This window comes from Arachis stenosperma, chromosome 9 (assembly GCF_014773155.1).
Source record: "Arachis stenosperma cultivar V10309 chromosome 9, arast.V10309.gnm1.PFL2, whole genome shotgun sequence".
NCBI lineage: Eukaryota > Viridiplantae > Streptophyta > Magnoliopsida > Fabales > Fabaceae > Arachis > Arachis stenosperma.
The window spans coordinates 56166771-56175762 of record NC_080385.1 but is presented as its reverse complement, the minus strand read 5'-3'; the positions used below and the strand labels follow the sequence as shown (position 1 = coordinate 56175762).

General features: G+C 42.5%; 2 non-coding genes across 2 annotated transcripts; one reads left to right on the top strand and one right to left on the bottom strand.

Moving 5' to 3' along the window:
• Window positions 1-747: 747 nt before the first annotated feature.
• LOC130953742 (small nucleolar RNA R71) lies at window positions 748-851 on the bottom strand. The gene has a single exon (XR_009075903.1). It is a non-coding gene; the product is annotated as a small nucleolar RNA R71 (small nucleolar RNA).
• A 7541-nt stretch (window positions 852-8392) lies between these two features.
• Window positions 8393-8496, top strand: LOC130952213 (small nucleolar RNA R71). The gene has a single exon (XR_009074393.1). It is a non-coding gene; the product is annotated as a small nucleolar RNA R71 (small nucleolar RNA).
• Window positions 8497-8992: the final 496 nt, after the last annotated feature.

Genomic DNA, 8992 nt, shown 5'->3' with positions numbered 1-8992 from the left:
TTTCTGCACTCTGTTACTTGCTTTCTTTCTTTATGCCTTTAAATTCAAGCAACTAACTCACTGACTCACTAACTATTTGAATTAATTCCTCAACTGCTCTAACCATACTCTTCCATTAACCAAGAGTATTTCACTTGTTTGTTGCCTGTGCTGTGTTCTTGTATGACAGGTAGGAGAGGAGAGACATCAACTCCTCCATATACCGAACCAGGGAGGACCCTTCATAAACTTAGAAGGGAAGCAAGAGGGAAGAGAGTACTGGGAGAAGAAGAATCTGAAGGAGAATCTGAGGACAATTTTGAGGAAGCTCTAGATCTCAACATGGATAGAGAAGTTCACAACCATGAGAGAGCTGATGGAAACAATGCCATTCCCGAGAGGAGGGTTCTTGGTTCATACATAAACCCAACCTCTGGGAATTGTGGTAGCAGCATTCAGAAACCACCCATTCAGGCCAACAATTTTGAACTCAAACCACAGCTAATATCACTGGTGGAGAATCATTGTTCATTTGGTGGGAGTGCTAATGAAGATCCAAACCAACATCTCACAAAATTCCTGAGAATTTGCGACACTGTGAAGTCCAATGGAGTCCAGGAAGATGCCTATAAACTGCTCTTGTTCCCATTTTCACTTAGGGACAAGGCAGCTAAGTGGCTGGAATCATTCCCAAGGGGGAGCCTAACAACCTGGGATGAGGTGGAAAGCAAGTTTCTGGCACGTTTCTACCCCCCACAAAAGGTCAAGAGGCTTCGATCTGAGGTTCAGACTTTTAGACAACAAGATGGTGAAACTCTCTACGAGGCATGGGAGAGGTTCAAGGATTTGACAAGGAAATGCCCACCAGACATGTTCCATGACTGGGTGCAATTGCATATTTTCTATGATGGACTTTCTTATGAATCAAGGAAGGCTATAGACCATTCATCAGGAGGTTCATTGAACAGGAAAAAGACTGTGGAAGAAGCCATTGAAGTGATTGAGACAGTGGCTGAGAATGAGTACTACTATGCTTCAGAGAGACACAATACTAAGGGAGTCATGGAGCTGAACCATGTTGATACAATTCTAGCCCAAAATAAGGTGTTTGCCAAGCAACTAGCAGAGCTCACCAGGAAATTAGAAACAAATCAAGTGGCTGCAATACACACACAAGATCAAGAGGAAGTAAGCACTGAAGGAGGTGATTGGGAAGAGGCCAACTATGTGGGAAATCAACAAAGGCAGCCATATGATCCACATTCCAACACTTACAACCCAGGCTGGAAAAACCACCCAAACTTTGGGTGGGGAAACCAGCAAACCCAACCACAAAACCACAAAACTTACAACCCCAACCAACATAACAATTCCACATACCAAAACTCCAACCAAAGATCATACCAAGCCACACAAAACACTTACTCCCAACCACCATATCATGGCCAAAATAATCAACCTGCCCAACCTAATCCGAACCAACAATTTCAAGATCAATTAAACAGGATAGAAGGAATACTTGCAACCATGGGTCAGGACATAAGTAAGTTGAAAAGCTTTAGGGATGATGTGAGATCTACCTTAAGGAACCATGGTGAAAAACTCAAGAGGATGGAGTCTCGAGTAGGAGAGCTATCTCAACAGGCCCCCAAGTCAACTGCAGTGTTCCCCAGTGACACAGAAAAGAATCCTAAAGGGGAACAAAAGGGAGTGAGATGGGAAGAATGCAAGGCCATCACCATATTGAAGGAAGTCTCAGAAGAAGAAGGAATCAGACCCTCAGAACAGGAGCCAGAAATCTTGAAGGAAGGTGTGGAAGAAGCTAAGCAGGAAAGTGAAACTGAGCAAGCCAAGGAACTGCAAAATAAAGGCATGCTGGAAACATACCAACCAAAAGCACCATTTCCTCAGAGGTTAGGAGGAGGTGAAAAAGGGAAAACATATTCAAGGTTTTTAGAGACATTTAAGTCTCTCCATATCAATATTCCCTTTCTTGAGATTCTCCAGCAGATGCCTACACATATCAAGTATTTGAAGGAATTGCTGAGCAAGAAAAGAGTTTTGAAGGGAGGACAAACTGTAATAATGAACAAAGAATGCAGTGCACTCATCAAGAAGGACATAGTCTCTAAGAAAACAGACCCAGGAAGTTTTCATATCCCCTGCATCATAGGGGAAACAAAAATTGACAGAGGATTCTGTGATCTAGGAGCTAGCATAAATGTGATGCCTCTGACTCTTATGAAGAGGCTACAACTGAATGAGGTGAGATCCACTGATGTAATCATACAACTGGCTGACAAAACTCAGAAGCAAGCTGAAGGGTGGTGCACGAAATTGTCATCAATACTTTTCACAGCTCAAATAATCCCCGGTAATGGCTCTAAAGACTTGGTGCTCAATACCATGGCATAAACACAACTTCGCACAACTAACCAGCAAGTGCACTGGGTCGTCCAAGTAATACCTTACGTGAGTAAGGGTCGATCCCACAGAGATTGTTGGTATGAAGCAAGCTATGGTCACCTTGTAAATCTCAGTCAGGCAGACTCAAATGGGTATAGTGATCAACGAATAAAGCATAAAGATAAAGATAGAGATACTTATGTATATCATTGGTGAGAGCTTCAGATAAGCGTATGAAGATGCCTTCCCTTCCGTCTCTCTGCTTTCCTACTGTCTTCATCCAATCCTTCTTACTCCTTTCCATGGCAAGCTTATGCAAGGGTTTCACCGTTGTCAGTGGCTACCTCCCATCCTCTCAGTGAAAACGTCGACTATGCTCTGTCACAGCATGGGTAATCAGCTGTCGGTTCTCGGTCAGGCCGGAATAAAATCCATCGATCCTTTTGCGTCTGTCACTAACGCCCCGCCTGCTAGGAGTTTGAAGCACGTCACAGTCATTCAATCATTGAATCCTACTCAGAATACCACAGACAAGGTTAGACCTTCCGGATTCTCTTGAATGCCGCCATTAGTTCTCGCCTATACCACGAAGACTCTGATCTCACGGAATGGCTGGCTCGTTTGTCAGACGAGCACTCGGTTGTCAGGCGATCAACCATGCATCGTGTATCAGGAATCCAAGAGATATTCACTAAGCCTCGTATGCTTGTAGAACAAGAGTGGTTGTCAGTCACTTTGTTCATGAGTGAGAATGATGATGAGTGTCACGGATCATCACATTCATCAAGTTGAAGAACAAGTGATATCTTGGACAAAGAACAAGCGGAATTGAATAGAAGAACAATAGTAATTGCATTAATACTCGAGGTACAGCAGAGCTCCACACCTTAATCTATGGTGTGTAGAAACTCCACCGTTAAAAATACATAAGAACAAGGTCTAGGCATGGCCGAATGGCCAGCCCCCAAATGATCTAAGAACTAGATGTCCAAAGATGATCAAAGGATCTAAAAATAATCCAAAGATGAAAATACAATAGTAAAAGGTCCTATATATAGAGAACTAGTAGCCTAAGGTGTACATAGATGAGTAAATGACATAAAAATCCACTTCCGGGCCCACTTGGTGTGTGCTTGGGCTGAGCAATGAAGCATTTTCGTGTAGAGACTCTTCTTGGAGTTAAACGCCAGCTTTGGTGCCAGTTTGGGCGTTTAACTCCCATTTTGGTGCCAGTTCCGGCGTTTAACGCTGGAATTTCTGTAGGTGACTTTGAACGCCGGTTTGGGCCATCAAATCTTGGGCAAAGTATGGACTATCATATATTGCTGGAAAGCCCAGGATGTCTACTTTCCAACGCCGTTGAGAGCGCGCCAATTGGGCTTCTGTAGCTCCAGAAAATCCACTTCGAGTGCAGGGAGGTCAGAATCCAACAACATCTGCAGTCCTTTTGAGTCTCTGAATCAGATTTTTGCTCAGATCCCTCAATTTCAGCCAGAAAATACCTGAAATCACAGAAAAACACACAAACTCATAGTAAAGTCCAGAAAAGTGAATTTTAACTAAAAACTAATAAAAATATAATAAAAGCTCAACTAAAACTACCAAAAACATACTAAAAACAATGCCAAAAAGCGTATAAATTATCCGCTCATCACAACACCAAACTTAAATTGTTGCTTGTCCCCAAGCAACTGAAGGTCAAATAAGATAAAAAGAAGAGAATATGCAATGAACTCCAAAAACATCTATGAAGATTAGTATTAATTAGATGAGCGGGGCTTTTAGCTTTTTGCCTCTGAATAGTTTTGGCATCTCACTTTATCCTTTGGAATCCAGAATGATTGGCTTCTTTAGGAACTCAGAATCCAGATAGTGTTATTGATTCTCCTAGTTAAGTATGATAATTCTTGAACACAGCTACTTTATGAGTCTTGGCCGTGGCCCAAAGCACTCTGTCTTCCAGTATTACCACCGGATACATACATGCCACAGACACATAATTGGGTGAACCTTTTCAGATTGTGACTCAGCTTTGCTAGAGTCCCCAATTAGAGGTGTCCAGGGTTCTTAAGCACACTCTTATTGCCTTGGATCACAACTTTATTTCTTTCTTTCTTTCTTTTATTTTTTCCTCTTTTTTTTTCGGTTTTTTTTTTTCGCTTGCTTTCTCTTTTTTTTTTGTATTCACTGCTTTTTCTTGCTTCAAGAATCATTTTTATGATTTTTCAGATCCTCAGTAACATGTCTCCTTTTTCATCATTCTTTCAAGAGCCAACATTCATGAATCACAAATTCAAAAGACATATGCACTGTTCAAGCATACATTCATAGAACAAAAGTGTTGCCACCACATCAAAATAATTAAACTGTTATAAAATTCAAAATTCATGCAATTCTTTCTTTTTCAATTAAGAACATTGTTTATTCAAGAGAGGTGATGGATTCATAGGACATTCATAACTTTAAGGCATAGACACTAAGACACTAATGATCATAAGACACAAACATAGATAAACATAAAACATAATTTTCGAAAAACAAGGAAATAAAGAACAAGGAGATTAAAGAACGGGTCCACCTTAGTGATGGCGGCTTGTTCTTCCTCTTGAAGGTCTTATGGAGTGCTTGAGCTCCTCAATGTCTCTTCCTTGTCTTTGTTGCTCCTCTCTCATGATCCTTTGATCTTCTCTAATTTCATGGAGGATGATGGAGTGTTCTTGGTGCTCCACCCTTAGTTGTCCCATGTTGGAACTCAATTCTCCTAGGGAGGTGTTTAGTTGCTCCCAATAGTCTTGTGGAGGAAAGTACATCCCTTGAGGCATCTCAGGGATCTCTTGATGAGAGGGGTCTCTTGTTTGCTCCATCATTTTCTTAGTGATGGGCTTGAGGTCATGCCTTCTCAGTTGAACTGGCTTCCCTCTTGAGTTTCTCTTCCATTGTGCGCCCTCTTCACATATGACTGTGAGGACTTGGTCCAACCTTTGATTAAAGTTGACCCTTCTAGTGTAAGGATGTTCATCTCCTTGCATCATAGGCAAGTTGAATGCTAACCTTACATTTTCCGGACTAAAATCCAAGTATTTCCCCCGAACCATAGTAAGATAATTCTTTGGATCCGGGTTCACACTTTGGTCATGGTTCTTGGTGATCCATGCATTGGCATAGAACTCTTGAACCATCAAGATTCCGACTTGTTGAATGGGGTTGGTAGGCACTTCCCAACCTCTTCTTCGGATCTCATGGCGGATCTCCGGATATTCACCCTTTTTGAGTGAAAAGGGGACCTCGGGGATCACCTTCTTCAAGGCCACAACATCATAGAAGTGGTCTTGATGCACCCTTGAGATGAATCTATCCATCTCCCATGACTCGGAGGTGGAAGCTTTTGCCTTCCCTTTCCTCTTTCTAGAGGTTTCTCCAGCGTTGGATGCCATAAATGGTTATGGAAAAACGAAAAAGCAACGCTTTTACCACACCAAACATAAAAGGTTTGCTCGTCCTCGAGCAAAAGAAGAAAGAAGAGAGTAGAAGAAGAAGAAATGAGGAAGAAGGGAGTGGCTTATGTATTCGGCCAAGGAGGGGGAGAAGTGGTGTTTAGGTTGTGTGAAAATGAAGGAGTGAAGAAGGGTATTTATAGGAGAGAGGGGGTGATATGGTTCGGCCATTATGGGTGGGTTTGGGAGGGAAAGTGGTTTGAATTTGAAGGGTGAGGTTGGTGGGGTTTTATGAAGGATGGATGTGAGTGGTGAAGAGAAAGATGGGATTTGATAGGTGAAGGGTATTTGGGGAAGAGGTATTGAGGTGATTGGTGAATGGGTGAAGAAAAGAGAGAGTGGTGGGGTTGGTGGGGATCCTGTGGGGTCCACAGATCCTGTGGTGTCAAGGAAAAGTCATCCCTGCACCAAATGGCATTCAAAATCACGTTTTGAGCCATTTCTGGCGTTAAACGCCGGGCTGGTGCCCATTCCTGGTGTTTAACGCCAGGTTCTTGCCCTTTTCTGGCGTTTAACGCCAGTCTGGTGCCCCTTTCTGGCGTTAAACGCCCAGAATGGTGCCAGACTGGGCGTTAAACGCCCAACTGCTAGCATCACTGGCGTTTAAACGCCAGTGAGTTCTTCCTCCAGTGTGTGCTGTTTTTCTTCCTGTTTTTCATTTTATTTTTGCTTTTTCAATTGATTTTGTGTCTTCTTATGATCATCAACCTACCAAAAACATAAAATAACAAAAGAAAAATAGATAAAATATAACATTGGGTTGCCTCCCAACAAGCGCTTCTTTAATGTCAGTAGCTTGACAGATGGCTCTCATGGAGCCTCACAGGTACTCAGAGCAATGTTGGAACCTCCCAACACCAAACTTAGAGTTTGAATGTGGGGGTTCAACACCAAACTTAGAGTTTGGTTGTGGCCTCCCAACACCAAACTTAGAGTTTGACTGTGGGGGCTCTGTTTGTCTCTGATTTGAGAGAAGCTCTTCATGCTTCCTCTCCATGATGACAGGGGGATATCCTTGAGCCTTAAACACATAGGATTTTTCATTCACTTGAATGATCAGTTCACCTCCATCAACATCAATCACAGCCTTTGCTGTGGCTAGGAAGGGTCTGCCAAGGATGATGGATTCATCCATGCACTTCCCAGTCTCTAGGACTATGAAATCAGTAGGGATGTAATGGTCTTCAACTTTTACCAAAACATTCTCTACAAGTCCATGAGCTTGTTTTCTTGAGTTGTCTGCCATCTCTAGTAAGATTCTTGCAGCTTGTACCTCAAAGATCCCTAGCTTCTCCATTACAGAGAGAGGCATGAGGTTCACACTTGACCCTAAGTCACACAGGGCCTTTTTGAAGGTCATGGTGCCTATGGTACAAGGTATGGAAAACTTTCCAGGATCTTGTCTCTTTTGAGGTAATTTCTGCCTAGACAAGTCATCCAGTTCTTTGGTGAGCAAAGGAGGTTCATCCTCCCAAGCCTCATTTCCAAATAACTTGTCATTTAGCTTCATGATTGCTCCAAGGTATTTAGCAACTTGCTCTTCAGTGACATACTCATCCTCTTCAGAGGAGGAATACTCATCAGACCTCATGAAAGGCAGAAGTAAGTCCAATGGAATCTCTATGGTCTCTTTTTGAGCCTCAGATTCCCATAGTTCCTCATTGGGGAACGCATTGGAGGTCAGTGCACGCCCATTGAGGCCTCCCTCAGTGGCGTCCACTTCCTCTCTTCCCTCTCTAGATTCGGCCATGGTTATGGCTTTGCACTCTCCTTTTGGATTTTCTTCTGTATTGCTTGGAAGAATACTTGGGGGGAGTTCAGTAATTTTCTTGCTCAGCTGTCCCACTTGTGCCTCCAAATTCCTAATGGAGGACCTTGTTTCAGTCATGAAACTTTGAGTGGTTTTGATTAGATCAGAGACCATGGTTGCTAAGTCAAAGGGGTTCTGTTTAGCATTCTCTGTCTGTTGCTGAGAAGATGATGGAAAAGGCTTGCCATTGCTAAACCTGTTTCTTCCACCATTATTGTTATTGAAACCTTGTTGAGGTCTCTCTTGATTCTTCCATGAGAAATTTGGGTGATTTCTCCATGAAGAATTATAGGTGTTTCCATAGGGTTCTCCTAGGTAATTCACCTCTTCCATTGAAGGGTTCTCAGGATCATAAGCTTCTTCTTCAGATGAAGCATCCTTAGTACTGCTTGGTGCATTTTGCATTCCAGACAGACTTTGAGAAATCAAATTGACTTGTTGAGTCAATATCTTGTTCTGAGCCAGTATGGCATTCAGAGCATCAATCTCAAGAACTCCTTTCTTCTGACTAGTCCCATTGTTCACAGGATTCCTTTCAGAAGTGTACATGAATTGGTTATTTGCAACCATTTCAATGAGCTCTTGAGCTTCTGTAGGCGTCTTCTTCAGATGAAGAGATCCTCCAGCAGAGATATCCAAAGACATCTTGGACAGTTCAGAAAGACCATCATAGAAAATACCTATGATGCTCCATTCAGAAAGCATGTCAGATGGACATTTTCTGATTAATTGTTTGTATCTTTCCCAAGCTTCATAGAGGGATTCTCCATCCTTCTGTCTGAAGGTTTGGACTTCCACTCTAAGCTTACTCAATTTTTGAGGTGGAAAGAACTTTGCCAAGAAGGCATTGACTAGCTTTTCCCAAGAGTCCAGGCTTTCTTTAGGTTGTGAGTCCAACTATATTCTAGCTCTGTCTCTTACAGCAAAAGGGAATAGCATCAGTCTGTAGACCTCAGGGTCAACCCCATTAGTCTTGACTGTGTCACAGATTTGCAAGAACTCAGCCAAAAACTGATGAGGATCTTCCATTGGAAGTCCATGGAACTTGCAATTCTGTTGCATTAGAGAAACTAATTGAGGCTTAAGCTCAAAGTTGTTTGCTCCAATGGCAGGGATAGAGATGCTTCTCCCATAGAAATTGGGAGTAGGTGCAGTAAAGTCACCCAGCACCTTCCTTGCATTGTTGGCATTGTTGCTGTTTTCGGCTGCCATGTCTTCTTCTTCTTTGAAGAATTCGGTTAGGTTCTCTACAGAGAGTTGTGCCTTAGCTTCTCTTAGCTTTCGCTTCAAGGTCCTTTCAGGT